This window comes from Dendrobates tinctorius, unplaced genomic scaffold (assembly GCF_039654945.1).
Source record: "Dendrobates tinctorius isolate UK_male_01 unplaced genomic scaffold, ASM3965494v1 ptg000129l, whole genome shotgun sequence".
Taxonomy (NCBI): domain Eukaryota; kingdom Metazoa; phylum Chordata; class Amphibia; order Anura; family Dendrobatidae; genus Dendrobates; species Dendrobates tinctorius.
The window spans coordinates 11,081,422-11,101,133 of NW_027361797.1; the positions used below are offsets into that span (position 1 = coordinate 11,081,422).

A 19,712-nucleotide genomic window follows, 5' to 3' on the forward strand; every position below is an offset into this window, starting at 1 on the left:
TGCACATTGCGTTTGCCGCAGGTTGGCCCACCGTCAAAAGGACGCATGCGCCGGCAAAAGCATACCTGCGCACGGCCTGCGTACGCAATGCTAAAGATAGGGTACGCAGGTTGAATGCAGCGTCATGCGCCCATAGGCGGAGCTGACGGGAGGAGGCGCATCAGGGGCGGAGCTTCACGCCGAGTGTACGCTACACCTCCTAACGCAAGTGTGAAAGTAGCCTTAGAGGGAGCTCCGATACTGAGCCACTGCAGCACAGGACATACAGTTATGTGGTGTAAATGGGTAAAAGAAGACCTCTCACCTCTCCTAACAATTGTGGAGCAGCGTTTCTTATAACACTGCATTGTGCTGTTCCTCTGTTATTCCTCCTGGAAATGTATAAGTAAATGCTCACATAGTGTGTGTGCCCCTACACAGACTGGCCTGGTCAGCACTAACTAAACCATGTAAGACTGTGTAGGGAAGCCCCCAGCTAATAATACCCTGATACAGGTTTACTCATATATTTCTAAAACAACTGAGGAACAACTCAGAGTTCTGAGAAAAGATGGATTCCCTAACATCAACACATGAAGAGGTTGTCCACTACTTTATCATTGATGACATATTCTAAGGAGAGGTCATCAATGTCTGATCGGTCGGGGTGTGACTCTCGGAACCTCCACCGATCAACTGCTACCAATGTCAGCGACAGCAAGAACTGCTCAGTTACGTAGCTGTGCAGCAGTGTTCCATAGGCAGGATAGTAACCGCGGCCAAATACTGCACATATACCCCCTGTTGACTTGAATAGGAAGTGGAGGTGCAGCACAAGGCTGCAGCCACTGTACAATAGACGGAGTTATCCGAAACTGGGCAGTTATGGCCACTGTTGCGCATGGCACCGCTGATCGCTGGGAGTGCTAGAAGTCACACTCCCACCGATCAGATATTGATGAACTATCCCAAGCCTCCCAACTTTCCCGGATCCAGCGGGACAGTCCCCATTTTCATAGCCTGCCCCACTGTCCTAGGCAAGAATTTACTTTTCCCGCCCCCCCATGCACCAATCCCATCCATTCCTCGCCCTCCCAGAGAGACCCACCGCAGCCCCTCACTTCAAATAAATCCCAGCAATGACGTTGCTAGGCTGCTCTGTGCACACAGGACCTGTGATTAGGTCACAGGAGGAGAGGAGACACATGATCTGGGGCCTCAGTGTATGCAGGACTCTGCTGTGCTGGTTGTCATTGTGCTGGATGAGGGGAAGTTTATGTGTGGGGTCAGGAGGGGTTTACAGGGTGGATGTAGCAGAGCCGTGTGTGTACGAGGTGTACGGAGCGGAGCCGTCTGTGTACAAGGTGTACGGAGCGGAGCCGCGTGTGTTATGAATGGGTCACCGAGGAGGAAAAAACCTAATCATGCTAAGCCCAGAAAAACCAGAGAGGTTGGTAACTATGCAGATTGCAGGTCCCTGATCTTACCACAACAACTAGAAGTAGCCATGGAACGTGCCTACGATGAACCTAGACGCCTCGTCACGGCCGGAGGACTAACTAAGCCTAAAGCAAGAAAAGGGAAAACTAACTGCCCCAGAGCAGACCCCAAAGGAATAGACAGCCCCCACACATGTATTGACGGTGAAACAAGATGAAAACACAAACACAGGTAGGAAAATAGGCTGAGCAAACGATGGGGCCCAAACTAACTAGAAAGGAGAGGAAAGGAAAGACACTATCTGCAATCTGCAAAAAACCCTACAAAAATAATGTCCAACACTTCTGATAGGAAAAATAACCCTGAAGTCACTAGACTTCTCCCACTATATCAGTACTCTGAAATATTCTGAGACAGAGCAAAAAGAGGCAAAATAAGGGACAAAAAGCAAATTGGCAAACACAGATAAATAAGAGTGGAAATACAACACAGCCCATGCCGGGACTGGCTGACCACAAAAAACTGAATAAACCAACAAAGTCAAGTGTGAACATTAACAGAGAAACTTAGCTTGAGCTGACTGGAACAGAGCTGAGAACCAAGACCTGACCAGCAAGAAGTATCACCAGCAACTGAATAGGGCGTCGGCTGCCTTAAAACCAATCTGAGACTCCTGAAGTCCAATCATCATCATCATTCCCAGGTGGCAGATCTCCACCGATCAAATCCGCCTCACTACCTTCTGTTACCACCAAAGGGAGTCTGGAAGGAGAACTCACAACTGGTGAACCAGAGAATGAACTCACAACACGTGTGTGTATGGGGTGTGTGGATGTGTACAAGATGTACAGAGCGGAGCCGTGTGTGTACGAGGTGTACGGAGCGGAACAGTGTGTGTATGGGGTGTGCGGAGCAGAGTCGCGTGTGTATGGGGTGTGCGGAGCAGAGCCACGTGTACAAGATGTATGGAGCGGAGCCATGTGTGTACTTGGTGTACGGAGCGGAGCCGTGTGTTTACGAGGTGTATGGAATGGAGCCCTGTGTGTATGAAGTGTACGGAGCCGTGTGTGTGTGTACGGGGTGTACGGAGCGGAGCCGCATGTGTACGGGGTGTACGAAATGGAGCCCTGTGTGTATGAAGTGTACGGTGCTGAGCCGGGTTTGTACGGAAAGGAGCAGAGCCGTGTGTGTACGAGGTTTACGGAGTGGAGCCATGTGTGTACTGACTGGAGCTGTGTGTGTGCAAGGTTTACGGAACGGAGCGTGTGTGTACAAGGCATACAAAGCGGAACCGTGTGTGTATGAGGTGTGCGTGTGCAAGGTGTATGGTGGGGAGCATTCATACCTCCCAACCGTCCCGGATCCAACGGGACAGTCCCGATTTTGAGAGTCTGCCCCACTGTTCCGGCCAGGAGATAACTTTTCCTGTGGACACAGGAGTACATGGCAGAGCCCCGAGGAGCACATTAAAACTCGCACGTGAAGTGATGTGCTGGAAGCTGACCGGAAATGAGGTAATTTCGGGAGGAGATTGTGACGGAACCATGGAGGCACTTCAGGGAAAGCTTCAGATCCATCACCATGTCCTCCTCCGACATCCGGACAGCGGGATCGCCTTGGAATCGTGGATGCCGGCCATGTGAGCGGATCATGATATTTCTTGCACAGGGAGGCTCAGGTGGACATTGCAGTGGGAGCCAGGCTGCTATAGTATCTTTATAGAATCTTTCTGTCTCTCTCTGTTTCTTTCTCTCTCTCTGTTCTTTCTTTCCCTCTCTAATGCTTCTTTCTTTCTCTCTCTGTTCTTTCTTTCCCCTCTCTCTGTTTTTTTCTTTCTTTGTTCTCTTTCTCTCTCTTTGTTCTTTCTTTCTCTGTCTGCTAAATGAGTGCGGCTGGGGCGTGGACATGGGTGTGACTAGTTGTGAAATGCGTGTGGTCGAGGCATGGCCTAAAATTTGCCACTGCGCGCCGCAGCCTTTGTGCCTCTTTCCCTTCTTTAAAAGTTGGGAGGTATGGTATATCTTTATTTAGCTTACAAAAACGCATGTAAACAGACGCATCAAAAACGCTGGTGACCTTCCAGTGACCTCAGGTGCAGATTTCACCTGCGTCAAGTCCTGAGCCATTCCTGACCGCAGAAACATACCCTAAGGCCCATACCCACGTAGTTGGAAGTGCAGCGGATTTTGAAAAATCCGCAGGTCAAAATACCTGCGGTTTACCTGCGGATTAGCCCTGCGGTGTCACACCTCTACAATGGTGAAGGTGTGAAACCACAGCGGAATCCGCACAAAGAATTGACATGCTGCGGGTTGTAACCTGCAGCAAATCCGCAGCATGTCCACAGCGTTTTTGGTTTTACCATTGCAAACAATGGTACTGTACAACGCAGCAGAATCCGCAACGTGTGCACATAGCCTAATAGAAACCCGTCCCCACCTCTGTATTTATCACCCAGCCCCGGTCTTTCTTACAAATGCGGAGGTAAAATACTGACGAAACACTGAATGTGTACGGGACCTTATGGTGTCCGCCTCCTTGTTGTCATTTTTTCTCTCTTTTTCACTGATGAGGTGTTTGCTCCCAAACCAAGTAAGGCTATGTGCACACGCTGCGGATTCTGCTGCGGGTTTTTCTGCTCAGATCCGCAGGTAAAACTGCAGGTAAAGTGACCGGCGGTTTTCCTGCGGTTTCACACCTCTACTATGTTAAAGGTGTGAAACCGCTGCGGAAACCACCCAAACAATTGACATGCTGCAGTTTGTAAATCGCAGCAAAACCACGCGGAAAAAAACGCAGCATGTGCACAGCGTTTTTGAAAACCCATAGGGTTACATGGTACTGTACCATGTCTGCGGAACTGCTGCGTTTCCGCAGGGCCAAAACCGCTGCGGAAATGCAGCAGAATCCGCAACGTGTGCGCACAGCATAAGGCTATGTGCACACGCTGCGGTTCAGCGTTTTTGGCCCTGCGGAAACGCAGCAGTTCCGCAGACATGGTACAGTACCATGTAACCCTATGGGTTTTCAAAACCGCAGCATGTCAATTCTTTCTGCGGATTCTGCAGCGGTTTGGCACCTGTTCACCGCAGGTGAATCCGCGCGGAAAAACCCGCAGGTGAATCCGCAGTGTGTGCACATAGCATAAGGCTACGTGCACAATAAAAAGACCTGCGGCTTGCTCTGCGGTTTTTTATAACAAATAGGGAATAATGGTACTGTACACCGCAGCAAAAACTGCTGTGGACCCGCAGCGGCCAAATCCGCTGCGGAACCGCAGCAGAATCCGCAGCGTGTGCACATAACCTAAGGCTGTGTGCAGACGCTGCGGATTAATCCGCACGGATTTTGCAAAAACCGCAGATAATCCGCAGGTCAAAAGACCTGCGGATTATCTGCGGTTTGGTCCTGCGGATTCACCATCTCCACAATGGTGGAGATAGGAACCCGCTGCGGATTCCGCAGAAAGAATTGACATGTCAATTCTTTCTGCGGTTTCAAAACCGCAGCAAATCCGCGTGGATTTTTCCGCAACGTCTACACAGCGGTTTTTTTGTACCATTATTATTATTATTATTATTATTTATTGTTATAGCGCCATTTATTCCATGGCGCTTTACATGTGAGGGGGGTATACATAAAAACAAGTACAATAATCTTAAACAATACAAGTCATAACTGGTACAGGAGGAGAGAGGACCCTGCCCGCGAGGGCTCACAATCTTCAAGGGATGGGTGATAATACAGTAGGCGAGGGTAGAGCTGGTCGTGCAGCGGTTTGGTCGATCGGTGGTTACTGCAGGTTATAGGCTTGTCGGAAGAGGTGGGTCTTCAGGCTCTTTTTGAAGGTTTCGATGGTAGGTGAGAGTCTGATATGTTGTGGTAGAGAGTTCCAGAGTAGGGGTGATGCGCGAGAGAAATCTTGTATACGATTGTGGGAAGAGGAGATAAGAGGGGAGAAGAAGGAGGAGATCTTGTGAGGATCGGAGGTTGCGTGCAGGAAAGTACCGGGAGACGAGGTCACAGATGTATGGAGGAGACAAGTTGTGGATGGCTTTGTATGTCATGGTTAGGGTTTTGTAATGGAGTCTCTGGGCAATTGGGAGCCAGTGAAGGGATTGACAGAGGGGAGAAGCTGGGGAATAGCGGGGGGACAGGTGGATTAGTCGGGCAGCAGAGTTTAGAATAGATTGGAGGGGTGCGAGAGTGTTTGAGGGGAGGCCGCAGAGCATGAGGTTGCAGTAGTCAAGGCGAGAGATGATGAGGGCATGGACTAGGGTTTTTGCAGATTCTTGGGTGAGGAATGAACGGATGCGTGAAATATTTTTGAGTTGAAGTCGGCAGGAAGTGGAAAGGGTTTGGATATGTGGTTTGAAGGAGAGATCAGCATCAAGGATTACTCCGAGGCAGCGAGCTTGTGGGACTGGGGAGAGTGGGCAGTCATTTACTGTAATTGATAGGTTCGTAGGGGGGGGTCACGTGAGATGGGGGAAAGATGATGACTTCTGTTTTGTCCATGTTGAGTTTCAGATATCTAGTGGAGAAGAAGGATGAAATAGTGGACAGACATTGAGGGATTCTGGTTAGTAGGGAGGTGATATCTGGTCCAGAGATGTAGATCTGTGTGTCATCAGCATAAAGATGATACTGAAAGCCATGAGATTCTATGAGCTGTCCCAGGCCAAAGGTGTAAATAGAGAACAGCAGGGGCCCTAGGACTGAACCTTGTGGGACTCCGACAGATAGGGGGCGAGGTGAGGAGGTGGTGTGTGAGTGGGAGACGCTGAATGTCCGGTCTGTTAGGTATGATGAGATCCAGGAGAGGGCCAAGTCTGTGATGCCGAGGGATGAGAGGGTCTGTAATAATAGGGAATGGTCCACTGTGTCAAAGGCAGCCGACATGTCCAGGAGGAGGAGGACAGAGTAGTGTCGCTTGCTCTTGGCAGTTAAGAGGTCATTGGTGACCTTAGTAAGGGCAGGTTCAGTGGAGTGGTGTGACCGGAAGCCAGATTGTAAGCGGTCGAAGAGGGAGCAAGAAGAGAGATGGGAGGACAGTTCAAGGTAGACGTGTTGTTCCAGTAGCTTGGAGGCGTATGGGAGAAGTGATATAGGGCGATAGCTAGATACAGAGGATGGGTCAAGAGAGGGCTTTTTGAGGATAGGTGTGATGGAGGCATGTTTAAAGCTTGAGGGGAAAACACCAGTTGTTAGTGATAGGTTGAAGAGATGGGTTAGGGTTGGGATGAAGACTGTGGTGAGGTTTGGGATGAAGTGGGATGGGATCGGGTCGAGTGCACAGGTGGTGAGATGTGATCTTGAGAGTAGAGTGGAGAGTCGATCTTCTGTAATGGTGGAGAAGTTGGTTTTGAAGGTGGAGGGCTGGGAAGTCGGGAGGAAGGGCTCTGGGGGTTGTTGACCAAAACTGTCCCTGATGTTATCAATTTTCTGCTTGAAAAATGAGGCAAAGTCTTCAGCTGAGATGAGTGGGGAGGGAGGAGGTGCTGGGGGGGCGGAGGAGAGAATTGAAGGTGTTGAATAACTGTTTAGGGTTGTGAGACAGGGAGGATATGAGAGATGAGAAGTAGGTTTGTTTAGCTGTGGCGAGTGTGGTCTTGAAAGTAGTGAGGGACTGTTTGAATGCGATGAAATGCTCGTTGGAGTGGGATCTTTTCCATCTGCGCTCAGCAGCCCTGGAAGCTCGCCTCAGCTCTTTGGTCAGGCTGGTGTGCCAGGGCTGTCTGTTGATTTTGCGAGTTTTGGTATGTGTAAGTGGGGCAGCGGATTCCAAAGCTACAGCTATTGTGGTGTTATATAGAGCGGCAGCGTCATCCGCATTGTGTAAGGAACTTATATCTGTAAGAGGGAGGAGGGATTCGGAGAATGAGTGTAGGTCAAGGTGTTTAAGATTCCTGCGAGGGTGTGAAAGTTTGTGGGGTGGGGATTGTAGACATGGAGTGAAGAGGGAAGAGAATGTGAGCAGGTTGTGGTCAGAGAGAGGAAGAGGTGAGTTAGAGAGGTTAGATAGGGAGCAGAGGCGGGTGAAGATGAGGTCCAGTGTGTGGCCATCTTTGTGGGTGGCTGTAGAAGACCATTGAGTGAGGCCGAAGGAGGAAGTGAGAGATAGAAGTTTAGTGGCAGCTGAGAGGGAAGTGTCAATGGGGATGTTGAAGTCGCCCATGATGATAGTAGGGATGTCCGCGGAAAGGAAATGAAGTAACCAGGTGGTGAAGTGGTCAAAGAAGGTGGTGGCTGGCCCTGGGGGGCGGTAGATGACAGCCAGTTGGAGGTTGGAGGGGGAGTAGATGCGCACAGAGTGCACCTCAAAGGAAGGGAGGGTAACAGAGGGTGGCAGTGGGATTGGGGTGAAGGAGCAGGTATCTGACAGGAGAAAACCAACTCCTCCACCATGTTTGCTGCTGGGGCGGGGGGTGTGAGAAAGGTGGAAGCCGCCATACGAAAGTGCAGCAGGAGAGGCTGTGTCAGAAGGGGTGAGCCAGGTTTCGGTGATGGCGAGGAAGGAGAGTTTGGTAGTAACAAAAAGATCATGGATGTAGGAAAGCTTGTTGCAGACAGAGCGAGCGTTCCACAGAGCTCCTGTTAGTGGGACTGGGGAAGCGGGGGCTGGGTGAATGGGTATAAGGTTGGAGAGGTTACGGAAGGTTGTGATAGAGCGTGGATGGGAGGTAGAAATGACTGTGGGAATGTGGTGAGGAGGACCAGGATTTGGAGAGATATCACCAGCAGTGAGAAGGAGCAGAGAAAGTGTTAGCAGGTGGGAGCAGGAGAGGGCATGAGGGGGCTGTCTGTGTTTGGAGACAGAGGATTGTATGTTAAGGAACAGTTTTGAGGCGGAGGTGAGGTGGATGGGGAGGATTGAAGAAGAGATGAACAGTTCCTTACTAGGAGTAGGGATTAGGGGAATTAGCAGAAAGTGAAGGATTATTGGGGTTAAAGTGATAACAAACAGAAACATTGTTTACAGTGACTGTCCAGTTCCCTTCAGTTCCAATTCTGGTTTTAATTCTTAAATTAATCTTCACACTTCTAGCACACACTTATAGCAATCACAATGCAGACTGAAGTCTATGCAGACTTGTACTCTGCAATATATGTACAACTAAGTGCAGTCAGGTGTGAAGCAGAGAGGAGTGGTCTCTGCTCATCTTGGCCAGACAATTAAGAGTGGACCAGATGTATATGATCAAGCCAGAGTAAACAAGGTCATAAGTAACACTGGGGTAAGCTGGGGTTAGCTGAAAGGCATACCATGTGAATGCCAGGTGCAGAGGCAAGTCTATGTGCAAAGCTGGGTGATGCACTGTGTGTCCTTCATAGACAGACAGCAGGAGAGCTGGGTGGATGGACATACCATGTGAATGCTAGGTGCAGAGGCAAGTCTATGTGCAAAGCTGGGTGATGCACTGTGTGTCCTTCATTTGAATGGTACTGTACACCGCAGCTAAAACTGCTGCGGGTCCGCAGAGTGTGCACACAGCCTAACAGACCCCAGAAGGTCGCGCTTTATTCAGCTGTATCACTAGCCAGAGCTGGGTGTCAGCAGAAGCCGCCATCATCCGGGTCACAGGCGAGTTTTGCGGCCACATTCCCGCTGTAAGGCTATGTGCACACGCTGCGGATTCCGCTGCGTTTTTTCCCACGCGGAAACGCAGCTAAAGTGACCTGCGGTTTTGCCCTGCGGTTTCACACCTCTACTATGTTAAAGGTGTGAAACCGCAGCAGAATCCGCAGAAATAATTGACATGCTGCAGAAAAAACCGCAGCGTGAGCACTGCGGTTTTGAAAACCCATAGGCTAACATGGTGAAGTACCATGTCTGCGGAACTGCTGCGGTTCTGCAGGGCCAAAACCGCGGCGGAACCGCAGCAAAAACCGCAGCGTGTGCACACAGCCTAACATGGGTCAGTGTATTTGGTCATGTCCATTTTATTATTGGGGTCCTCTGGGGGAAGCACGCCCCCTACTGGCTGCAGGACCGGTGATGGGGGTCTGACCCCTGTCTGGGGGATTACAGTGCTGCTTCGCCTGATCCGCCAGAGTGTCGGGGTCAGACATGGGCAATGCTGGCACCTAAAGAGCATGCACCCGGGTACTACCACCCCCATCCTCGCCCTCCCAGAAAGACCCCTCTAATAAATCCCAGCAGTGACGCTGCTCTGTTCCCCCAAAACACAAGCCCCCTGTGAGTCCCGGACCATGTGACCGGCGCTGTCATGTGATCTCCTGACGTCAGGAGGTGATCGCCGAGCAGAGCTGCCTGCGATAACACTTACCGTAACCGGGTGGTGTCTGTCAGCTCTGCAGACCGGAGGGGCCGGGAGTCTCCGCAGCGCACGGACAGGTGAGGAGGGAGCGGGGCGGCTCAGTGCTGACAGCGGCGAGCACCGGCTCCCGCCCATCACTGGGCAGCCCGTTACACCGGGGTCACTGACTGCGGGATTACACGGAGCAGAGCTCGGCCTGCTCCTGCCGGGGTGTAGTGCCGAGCTGCACTGTCCTTGGCAACGAGCAGGTATGTGAGGCGCAGGGCACTACTGATCCCAGCAATGCCGCAGATGGGGATGTGTGAGGCGTATCTAGGCTTCCTGGCACCCGGGGCAAAAATTTGGTTCGGCGCCCCCCCCGGTCCAAATCCACCACACATTAACCCCATCCCCACTCATTAACCCCCCACACATTAACCCCATCCCCACTCATTAACCCCCACATATTAACCCCATCCCCACTCATTAACCCCATCCCCACTCATTAACCCCATCCCCACTCATTAACCCCCACACATTAACCCCATCCCCACTCATTAACCCCCACACATTAACCCCATCTCCACTCATTAACCCCCCACACACATTAACCCCATCCCCACTCATTAACCCCATCCCCACTCATTAACCCCATCCCCACTCATTAACCCCATCCCCACTCATTAACCCCATCCCCACTCATTAACCCCATCCCCACTCATTAACCCCCCCACACATTAACCCCCATCCATTAACCCCATCCCCACTCTTTAACCCCCCCACACATTAATCCCCAACCCCACATTAACCTCATCTCCACTCATTAACCCCCCACACATTAACCCCATCCCCACTCATTAATCCCCATCCCCACACATTAACCCCCATCCATTAACCCCATCCCCACTCTTTAACCCCCCCACACATTAATCCCCATCCCTACATTAACCTCATCTCCACTCATTAACCCCCCACACACATTAACCCCATCCCCACTCATTAACCCCACTATACATTAACCCCATCGCCACACATTAACACCCCCCATCTTCGGTGGTTTGTTCAGCTCCACAGTGGAGCACACTTACCACCAGTGCTGAGCGTTCACTCTGGGTGCCAGGGAGTGACGTCAGCAGCGTGATCACATGACGTCACGCTGTTGACGTCGCTCTGGCCCGGCGGTCAGAGCTGCAATTGTACTGGCGTCTATACAGACGCCAGTACAATTGTTCCCTGGGAGCCGGCACGCGCACCTTCTCTGCGCCTGCTGTCAGCTTGACAGCTGACACAGAGAACCGCCGACTCTCAGGCCAGGATGGGGAGCAGCAGAACGCAGCCGCCAGGGAGGACACTGCGGACCACTGCATTGCGGCCCGGACTGCGCCCCCTGCCGGCTGCGCCCAGGGCAACTGCCCTCGGCTGCCCCCCCCTAGATACGCCCCTAATGTGTGTATGACTGTGTCTGGACCCCAGTTATTGAAAAGGCTGGCCACCTAATCATGTGCTGAGGAGGCTTAGGGGGTGACAGTCACAGAGCCCAGGTCCTGTCCAATGTGATAATGATGATGACTGCACAGAGCCCAGGTCCTGTCCAATGTGATAATGATGATGACTGCACAGAGCCCAGGTCCTGTCCAATGTGACGTTGATGACTGCACAGGGCCCAGGTCCTGTCCAATGTGACGGTGATGACTGCACAGGGCCCAGGTCCTGTCCAATGTGACGGTGATGACTGCACAGGGCCCAGGTCCTGTCCAATGTGACGGTGATGACTGCACAGGGCCCAGGTCCTGTCCAATGTGACGGTGATGACTGCACAGAGCCCAGGTCCTGTCCAATGTGACGGTGATGACTGCACAGGGCCCAGGTCCTGTCCAATGTGACGGTGATGACTGCACAGGGCCCAGGTCCTGTCCAATGTGACGGTGATGACTGCACAGGGCCCAGGTCCTGTCCAATGTGACGGTGATGACTGCACAGAGCCTAGGTCCTGTCCAATGTGACGGTGATGACTGCACAGAGCCCAGGTCCTGTCCAATGTGACGGTGATGACTGCACAGAGCCCAGGTCCTGTCCAATGTGACGGTGATGACTGCACAGAGCCCAGGTCCTGTCCAATGTGACGGTGATGACTGCACAGAGCCCAGGTCCTGTCCAATGTGGTGATGATGATGACTGCACAGAGCCCAGGTCCTGTCCAATGTGATGGTGATGATGATGACTGCACAGAGCCCAGGTCCTGTCCAATGTGATGGTGATGATGATGACTGCACAGAGCCCAGGTCCTGTCCAATGTGATGGTGATGATGATGACTGCACAGAGCCCAGGTCCTGTCCAATGTGATGGTGATGATGATGACTGCACAGAGCCCAGGTCCTGTCCAATGTGATGGTGATGATGATGACTGCACAGAGCCCAGGTCCTGTCCAATGTGATGGTGATGATGATGACTGCACAGAGCCCAGGTCCTGTCCAATGTGATGGTGATGATGATGACTGCACAGAGCCCAGGTCCTGTCCAATGTGATGGTGATGATGATGACTGCACAGAGCCCAGGTCCTGTCCAATGTGATGGTGATGATGATGACTGCACAGAGCCCAGGTCCTGTCCAATGTGATGGTGATGATGATGACTGCACAGAGCCCAGGTCCTGTCCAATGTGATGGTGATGATGATGACTGCACAGAGCCCAGGTCCTGTCCAATGTGATGGTGATGACTGCACGGAAGTCAGTCTTACTGGAAGATATTTGATGATCTCTGGGGTACAGAACCCAGTACAGTGTAATGATAATAATGAATCTGACGAGTGCAAAGAACCCATTCCAGGATGATGATGGCGATGATGACTGGTGCATAGAGCCCAGTACAGTGTGGTGGTGATGATGATGCTTACTGGTGTACAGAGCACAGTACACTGTGGTGATGACATTTGTGGATCCTTTATTCCATGACCGTGTGAGAAGACAGGAGTTTAGCACCATAATACTCTGGCACCCGGGAAATCTAGATAACGCCATGTGTCTGTGGTGCCTGGTATGATGTGTACATGGCGCCCACTTGCATTCGCCATTTTACAGGTTCTCTGTCTTCTATGCAGTGAGACCCCCTTTTCTGGAGCCTGACAGTACCAGGCCGGACCCTGTAAGCACCCCACCCATCTGTACTTAGTTCTTGGCAGTGAATTAGGGATTGGAAACTTGGCGCCATGTTGTGTTTGGCAGGGGGGCATATCCGGAGCCTGGTCATGCTTCCCTATGGTTTGCTGGATGGTATTTTCGGTGCGTGCACAGAGGAGTGGTCAATTTATTGAAAATTAGTGAACCTTGCTTGGAATGAGCGCCGGTTTGAAGCCACTAGTGATGAATGAGCGTTCTCAGGTGTTATTGGAGTATGTCGTGAGTGCTCGAATAGTATGTTCAGTCCCTGCGGCTGCATGTTAGACAGTCACAACACATCTGGGATATTGCCTAACAAACAGGAATCCCCACATGTGTTGCTGCTGTCTAACAGCCGAGAGACCTGCAGCCGCGGGGACTGAACATACTAATCGGGCACGCCGAGGACACTCGGATACCACCTTACCTGAGCATGCTCGCTCATCAGTAGAAGCCACTTTATGGTTGATCAGCACAGGGAGTAAACAAATGTAGAAAATCTGTGACTAATCTGCTGCAAAATCTGCGTGAGACTCTGTTCTGGAGGGCAATTTGTGTTTAGATTCTGTGTGGAATTTTTTTGCAGCGCGTGGGAGAGATTTGGTACAATCACATCCACTTTGTTACTGTTACACCCAGCAGACTTTTCACCTAGAATATCGGATGTAAAAAGTGTACAGATCGGAAACCGCACAATGCCGCGCACTGTATAGAGCAGCTCCCCTTTACCGAAGTGAATAGGAGCTGATCTGCAGTACCTCAGAACGGCCACTACACAGTGTGAGGCGCTGTGCTGTTCTGCCTCTGCACGCTGTTTACAGCTGATTGGTGGGGAGTGTCGGCTTTCAGATCACCACCGATCTCATATTGATGACCTACCCACAGGACAATTGTTATATCTGAGTACCAAAATACCCCTTTATTACCAGGAGAAACAAAATACTGTTTGTTTTTTTTATGTCACTTACTGTCGAAAAAAATCCAAAAATGAACTTGGCTTCTAGAATGTGTCCATCTGACTATTGTAGGAGGATCTTTACCTGTCACAAGAAGGATTCAGGAGTAAATCTGGGCAACGATGAGGAAGCAAAATACAGCCGCCATGTCCTGCCGTCTGTAATCTGTCCCCTCAGTGTTGCTGTATATTGCCCCCCACTGAATCTGACCTTCACTGGTGAGTTCAGACCTATGTGGTGCGCAATATAAGGACTGACCAGAACCTGACATCCTCCTAGGAGTATATGATGTGTTCAGGTCAGGAGACCCGCGGCCGGTCCATGCGGTCAGTCCGTGCATCGTGGTCCGGACGCTGTCTGTGGTACGCTCTTTAGGGCTCTCGCTGCCATATGTTGTGGTTATGCAATGAATTTTATTGAGTCTGGCTGAAAGAACAATAAATCCTTGGTCAGCCAGCAGTAGTGACTCTAGGCCGCTAATCCTTGACGGACACTTGCTCAGTAGTGACCAGTAGCTGCTGGCGTGCGCGCTTATTAGGGGCACACGTCTGAGACCACCAGTGTATGGTGCCTCGTTACTCCTATATATTGAGTACTGGAGACCTGACTCCTATTTTTGTGACTAGGGCCGTGATCTTGTGATTCATGGAGTAATGATGTGGGGGTTTCCATGCATGTTTGGAGCTCACTTGGGGCTTATGACTAGTTAAACCGGCCGATCTGTATTATGTATGCTCAATGAAGACCAATGATGGGTCGCAATGTAGCTAATATGTATTGAGAGAAATAAACTCTCTCTCCTCTGGTCGCGCTCTACTTGTCTTGTGCTGTGGATTCTACCATATTGGATTCCTGGGTGCTGAGACGAAGCTTTCCTCTGGGCAGGTGTCACTGGCTGCCACGTTTGTTAGTCTGTGATTCGTGGTTCCTAATCTGTCCATGATACACGGACGTGTGAATTTGCCCACAAGTAATGCAAATGACGTAACGTCTGTAGGTTAGAAACTTCTGCCCAGGTGCTTGCCAGCAGCATGGATGCTTCTCTAAATCAGGTCTCATAAAGTCATTCCAACATTTCAGGTTACCACAGGCAAGGTGATAACTTGTGGATTCGTGCAGCTCTGAGCTCTACCCACTATACACCGCTGTCTCTGGCAGTGCCATAGAGAATGAATAGAGCAGACGCCCCTTGTGACATTTCACAAGCCTGATCGCCGGATCTGTTGGGATCCCAGCGGCTGGATAGCTGATACCATTTGAAATGTTGAAAATAACCCTTTAAAGCAACTTTCCACTCTGGGACTGAGAAATATTCACTTCACATGTACAGTCACCATCCTAGTGCCCTCTGTTTGCTTCCCGATGCCTCTTTCTCTGAGGCCAGCATTCCTTTCCTTCCAAGATGGCCGCCTCAGTGGCATAAGGAGTGAAGTAATCGCTCTAAGTCACCCCTGCTATTCCTATTCCATGTAACAAGGATGGTAAGGGAGGTGGCTTAGACTTATTGATGCACTTCTCAAGCCGATTTTGCAACCATTTTGCATATGGGAGGATAGCAACACTGGCCTCAGAGAATGGGGCATCGCCTGCCAAACGGAGGGCACCAAGCTGTGACTAAACTGTGAAGTGTATCGTCCCTTTCCAGTCACAGCTTTAACATCTTGACAGAATATACTATATTATATTCATGAAGAGAGAGATTGCTGCCTGCGCGGCAGGCGGTGTGTCTGTGGAGTGCGGCAGGCAGTGGATGTGGAGCGCGGCAGGCAGTGGATGTGGAGCGCGGCAGGCGGTGTGTCTGTGGAGTGCGGCAGGCGGTGTGTCTGTGGAGCGTGGTGGAGCGTGGCAGGCGGTGGCCGTGGAGCGCGGCAGGCGGTGGCTGTGGAGGGCGGCTGTGCTCCTGCTGCAACCTCCTGCATAAGAGGTTCTTCCGATCCAGGCAAATTGGCCCCTTAGATGCCCTGATGAATAGCGACTACAGTGCCTACACTGTTAGTTAAAAGGGTTCCTGCAGTCATCTCACTGGCCACAATTGTGTTGTCTTTGCATCTGGGGCATTATATAGCCCCCTTATCTGCAATCCCCAGTGCTCCCAGGATGCTCTGCCAGGTCTGCATAGTGCAAGTCCATTTCTAAGACTATAAATATAATAAAAATATATATGTAAAGTGAACACCGCTATTGAGAGCCTGTGGAGGCACCTCACTGTCCTGAGGTGCTGCTGTAGCGGTATGCATGCTGATTGGTCTGATAAGGTGCGCTATGTTCATTCCTATTGTTGCCGTCTTTTGCTCAGCACATGCTAATGAGGTAGGAGACAGGGGCTGACATATCATTGATGCAACCTGTGCAGCCGCGCAGGGGCCCGAGAGGTAAGGAGGCCCATGTCCACCTCCAGAGCATGAGGAATTGTGCGTTATGGTGAGCTATTGGACTGCAAAGGGCCCATATACTGAGCTTAAAAAGGGGCCCCCCTCTGTCTGTGTCCATCCAGTGGGGCATCTGTTCCCCCTGACCGCTCCTTTGATCATGCCTCCCTGGAAATGATTGACTGTCGCCATTCAAAATATGTCATGGTGGGACCATTGGAAATGGTGCGGTAAGAAATCGGTGCTGATTTTTCCTCTTTTTAAATCTCGCCCAAAACATTATATGGTATTTTACATTCTTGGCTTTCTCTCTAGCAGTTTCATCATAGAGTCACCTGGAATGGCTTCTAATGAACAATTATGCCACGTCAAAAGGTCACTTTTGGAGCCTGGAGCCTTCAGAAAGGGTTTGCGATCAGCAAGTCAGTTTTGCTGAGCCAGTGTTGGTACACAGTTTCATACAACGCTGAGTCCTATTCCACAATTTTTCTAAGCCAGGATATGGCAAGAACTACTCCAAATGAGTGAAGAAACAGTCCGTCATTATTTTAAAACATGAAGGTTATTCAAATTGCTAGAACCTTGGAGGTATCCTCAAATGCTTCCCTAATTATAGTTGAATTTCTGCAAATAAACCACAGCAAAGGACCACATGCAAGAAGAGGAGACTTGTTTGGGGCAAATAATGCAATGACTAAGCATTAGATCAGTGGAAATATGTGCTCTGGCCTGATGAGTCAAAATTTGAGATTTTTTTTTCCTTATCAACTGTCATCATTTGTGTTCCAACAGAACAATGGCCCCAAATACACCTCCATGCTGTGACCAAGAAGGGGAGGTATTGACTGCATCGTAAGATGACATGGCGTCCACAATCACCCAACCTCAAACCTTTTGAGATGGTTTGAGATAAGTCAGGACCTCAAAGTGAAGACAAAGCAGCCAACAAGTACTCCGCGCTTCTGGGACCTCTTTCAAGACTCTTGGAACCTGATGAAGCTGCTTGAGAAAATCCCACAAGTGTGTAAAGCTGTCTTCAGAGTAGGGGGGGGGGGACATTGAATAATCTTAAGATTGAACACACATTCTGTTTTTTCTCATATTTTTCTTTACTCATTTCCTGATGTGTTCGTTCATGATCTTGCTTCCTTCCGTCTGAATCTACAATGTGCACATTCAATAAAAACAGGGAAAACCATTGAGTGAGTCGGTGCATCCAAATATGAGAGCCTCAATTGGGGCTATTAGAATGGGGTAATGGTAACGTTATTTCTTGGAATTTTTTTGTTTTTGTGTTCCAAGGCTTAAATATTTGAAGACTTTCTGTGATCCATTCTTGGAACGCAATCCAGGGTTTTCACATTAAATGTTCACTTATTCCAGAAATTCTGAGAATAACTGATCTATCTTGACTAGCAAGACGTTTTATATCCACAGCGGTTGGCTTTCTGCCATTTAGTTGAAGCTTCTTTTTATTAAACTGGAAAAATAAGCATACTGGAAGCAGTGTCGAAAACATGGGTGACAACCAATGGCTCTTATTTTCTGTTTTTACTTTTAGAAAACAGAAGATAAAGAAAGAAAGCTTCAGACATCTGACCCTCCAAAAAAAAAGTTGAAGGGGCTGTACACTGCTGGACAACACTAGTGATGGGCGAACGTGAGTATCATGGGCGTGCTCGAATAATATGTTCAAGTCTCCGTGGCTGCATGATTAGCGGCTGTTCGATAGCCACAACATATGTGGGGATTGTATAACACACAGGTAATTCCCACATGTGTTGCTGCTGTCAAACAGCCGCGAGACATGCAGCTGCAGGGACTAGAACATATCAGAGTATCTTGGGTGTGCTCGAATAATAATACCCAAGCATGCATGGATAAATGATATCGGAGCACGTTCGCTCATCACTAGACAACACCTTAGTCTTCTCTAGTCCATCAGAGTGGATTGGCTGCAGCGGTCACGTGACTTGACAATCCCGACGACTTTAGCTATTAATAATGGGCTGCCCAGTAGTGAATAATAACCACACCCCCATTATCATTTTTTGAGGATGAGATATCTGAATCTTTCTCTTTTGTTTGGTCTTGTAAGGCCACGTTCACACATCATCAGTATTTCTAAGCTGAAATCAGGAGTGGAACAATCATAGGAGAAGCATATTAGAAACTTGTTGAACCTGCGATCATTGAGTATACAGTGCTGCAGTATATAGTGCAATTACCGGTCTCCTGAGACGCCCAGCCACCGACGAGCCCCCATAAAATCCTGAAGAGCGAGATCCGTCACCAAACCCCTTTGTAGACCGGCCATTTCCCCACCTTCTATATTATGATGGCATAGCATGGTTTACGTCCTGAGCATCTTTTAGCTACATTGGTTTGCATTTGCTCTTCTCGGTCAAGAACAGAACAACCCTTCGGGCTTGTGAAGTGGATCACGTAGATAATGGAGTCTGTCATCTGTACAATTGCTCCATTTAGACATTAGTCCTTAGACACTCTCAAGGCTTTTTAATGTAATGGCATAAAAATGTGCATCAACAGAAAGTCTATTCCTTACCCCTGACTTAACTGATGTCTTTGTACTTGATCCACGATATGTGTAATGTTTCAGTTGGTGCGTAATTCTTTTCAGTAGGAACCTTGTATACGGCATCCTGTACACTTGGAGAAGGGGAAAATTTGTCTCCATGATGTTGAATAATTGGAATCTGTCATCAGGGTTTTGCTACCTAATCTGAAAGCAGCATAATGTAGGAAAAGAGACCCTGATTCCAGCAATGTGTCAGTTAGTTTACTGGGTGAAGTCATGATACAATCAAAGGTTTTAGATGTAACATGTAGCAGAGCTCAAAAATCTAACCCCGCCCACACCAGGCTCTGTATGTACGTTGTCTATAGACAGTGAGCTGCTTATCACAAGAGGGGGCGTGGTCAGACACTTGGCACAGTGAGCTAGTCTAGGCATTGATAATCTCCTAGTGATAAAATATTCAGTGTAAGTAAACAGCACACAGCCTAATAAGTGACACATCTCTGAAATCTGTTTCTCAGCCCCTACCTCATGCTGTCCTTAGATTACATAACAAAAACCTGCTGACTGGTTCCCTTTAAGCCTGAGTCACTGATGAGGCATGAAGATGTTGTATAAGGCAGTCAGTCATTAATTTATAATGTATAGTTAGACCCCCCTCTATCAATAATGACTATTTGCTGCGCTTTAGGCCCTGTTCATATCTTGCTTTTTGACTGTTTCAAACTTTTGCTGTCTACTTAAGCAGAGGGTATGGCTGCTACCGGACAGTGGCGTCCGTAACCCAGAGTAAATGAGATCATCCATTGAATGATACATGGTGATATTTCGGGGCTGTTGTATAGATTCCAATATAACCTTTGGGTGGGCAAGGCCCCTCTTGTGCATCCATTCTAGTCTCCATGTAAAGAATGCATTCAGAGCTTTTATCACCTTATACCTAAAACGGAGAGAAACAAATGTTATGTGCCCAGTCCCATTATTGAGGCAGGGTGGTGCGAGTAGTGG

General features: G+C 49.5%; 1 protein-coding gene across 4 annotated transcripts in view; it reads left to right on the forward strand.

Annotated features, from left to right (window-relative positions):
- The first annotated feature begins 8,789 nt into the window (after positions 1–8,789).
- The window catches only part of ABAT (4-aminobutyrate aminotransferase), a 144,627-nt gene continuing 133,704 nt past the window's right edge, over positions 8,790–19,712 (forward strand). Inside the window, exons 1-2 of one of the 4 annotated variants that reach the window (XM_073542807.1) lie at positions 9,630–9,778; positions 16,958–17,185. The gene's annotated coding sequence lies outside the window, so the exon portion shown is untranslated. Of the gene's footprint in view, positions 8,811–9,621; positions 9,779–9,927; positions 9,950–16,957; positions 17,186–19,712 lie in introns of those variants that run through there. The other 3 variants (XM_073542809.1, XM_073542805.1, XM_073542810.1) reach the window with 3 other exon arrangements.